This window comes from Atta colombica, unplaced genomic scaffold (genome assembly GCF_001594045.1).
Source record: "Atta colombica isolate Treedump-2 unplaced genomic scaffold, Acol1.0 scaffold55, whole genome shotgun sequence".
Taxonomy (NCBI): domain Eukaryota; kingdom Metazoa; phylum Arthropoda; class Insecta; order Hymenoptera; family Formicidae; genus Atta; species Atta colombica.
Genome location: NW_017259545.1, coordinates 491,849 through 493,879, shown reverse-complemented (window position 1 = coordinate 493,879; position 2,031 = coordinate 491,849). Strand labels below are relative to the sequence as shown.

Sequence of the window (2,031 nt, the reverse complement as noted above, 5' to 3'; positions counted from 1 at the left end):
ATATATATATATATATATATATATATATAAATTATAGTATGTACAGATTTAAGGACTGCGCACAATGATAGTACAAACTTAAAAGGCTGCGCATAATGGAAGAAATATTAAGAATAGAAAGAAATAAGTATTAAGATTTCATCTATTAGAATTCTTACGAATAAAGTCTATTAAAGAATTCTGGGACGAAGAGAAAAGCTGAAGAAAACAGTTTAGTAAGACCTCTGCTCCTCCTCCTCCTCCTCGAGAAGATTTTGCTAGATCGCAAAATCAGTTACACTTGTACTGTGACCTTGTGAAAGGGTTGGAAATCCAATAGAGAGGAAATCCATACTCTTATAAGAAAAAGAAGAAGAACTTATCAGAAACTTGCAGTTATACTGCTATATAAGATTTCAAATAAGTTGAAATCTTAATATTTATTTCTAATTATTTATTGTTAATATTTCTTCCATTGTGCGCAGGGCCTTACAGAGTACACGATATATAGCCTGAAGTGTATCATCTATCAGATAAGTCTAATGTATGATCGAATTTTTGCAGCAATGTTAACATGAATGAAAGAATAGTCGTGTTTACACTCGTGTAAACCCCGTTTAGTGTAACAGTGGCACCTTTTCGCCTGTTAAATTGCCTCGATCGTGCTTTTATATATGCTCACTACAATCTTCTAAATCTTTCTAGAACATTGAAAAATCTCGGATCGATAGAATTTCGAAATTTGGTGAAGAATGGCCAAATATCGCGACAATCGCAATCGCGTAGATCATACAAAGCAAACAATACGATTATTCGAAGATCGGAATCGCAAACGTGACATCGTCGCGGAAGTCGCACGAACGATTCCTTGGGTAAGTTGGAATATAATCAAGTTGAGTTAAGTTTTATCAATTTTTTTAAATCCAAATTGGTTAATCCTCAATTTAATAAGTTAATTATTAGTAGATATAATTATTTATAGTTAAAAAATAAATTTTATCATATTTGGATTACAAGAAGTCTTTCCTCAAAACTTTTGTATTTATCTACTCTTCGAGATAGTTTTCAATATTATATCGAAATTTTTCAATAAAACATTACAATTGCGTTTAAATTAAATACTGTACATGTATACATGTATAAATAGATACACAATAGGCTCCCAAGCCAATCTATATAATGACATTTAAATGATTAAATAATGAAAAATGTTAATATTGATTTCGAAACTATTTTGACGCCATTTTAATGTCAGCTTGATTTTATTCTGCTCGCATTCGCTCAAAAATAATATACATTTAAAACAAATTTGAATAATCTTGATATTTCTCAATAATCCTATGCAAATTGAGATAATTTAGATTTAGATTATAGAATAAAATCAATAATCATATATCAGATTGAAACGTTACAGGTCTATTTTTATTTTTAGAACGAAGCGTGGAGTAGTTCCTCACATTCCTCTTACACATCCCAATTGTTCGTAATCTCTCCGACAGTAAAAAGCATCACGCCTGTACCTCCAAACGCTCCTATCAAACCGAGGAAACTTTTCTCGAAAGAGGGTTTGAAACCTAAAAAGCTTCGCTTTACAGACGAAGAAAAAGATGAAACAGAAGACGAACATAATTCTGAAAAAAGCGTAGATTTGTTGACAATGTTCAAATGGAAAAAAGAATTTTCGAAAAAACAAGGTGAATCAGGAAAATTAGATAGCGAAAACTTGAATACCATGTTGCAAAGTATGCGACTTGAGCTAGAAAATAAGGAGAATAGGCAATATGGACAAGAACAATATGAAAAGAAAGCAAGTAATAATCGTTTTATTACAAAAGAACTTGCGAGAAATAATAATTCTTCCCAATCGTCAAAATTAAACTGCAGTCCGAAAGGTGAATTTGTACATTTCCGTATATAATCTGCTGGAAGATATTGATGATTACGATTATCATATTATCATATTAATAATAATAATAATAATAATAATAATAATAATAATAATAATAATAATAATAATAATAATGATACGATGGTAATGACAAGAATGATGAT

General features: G+C 30.1%; 1 pseudogene; it reads left to right on the top strand.

The window, feature by feature from the left end:
• Nucleotides 1-731: 731 nt before the first annotated feature.
• Nucleotides 732-2,031, top strand: part of LOC108691933 — a 21,054-nt pseudogene continuing 19,754 nt past the window's right edge.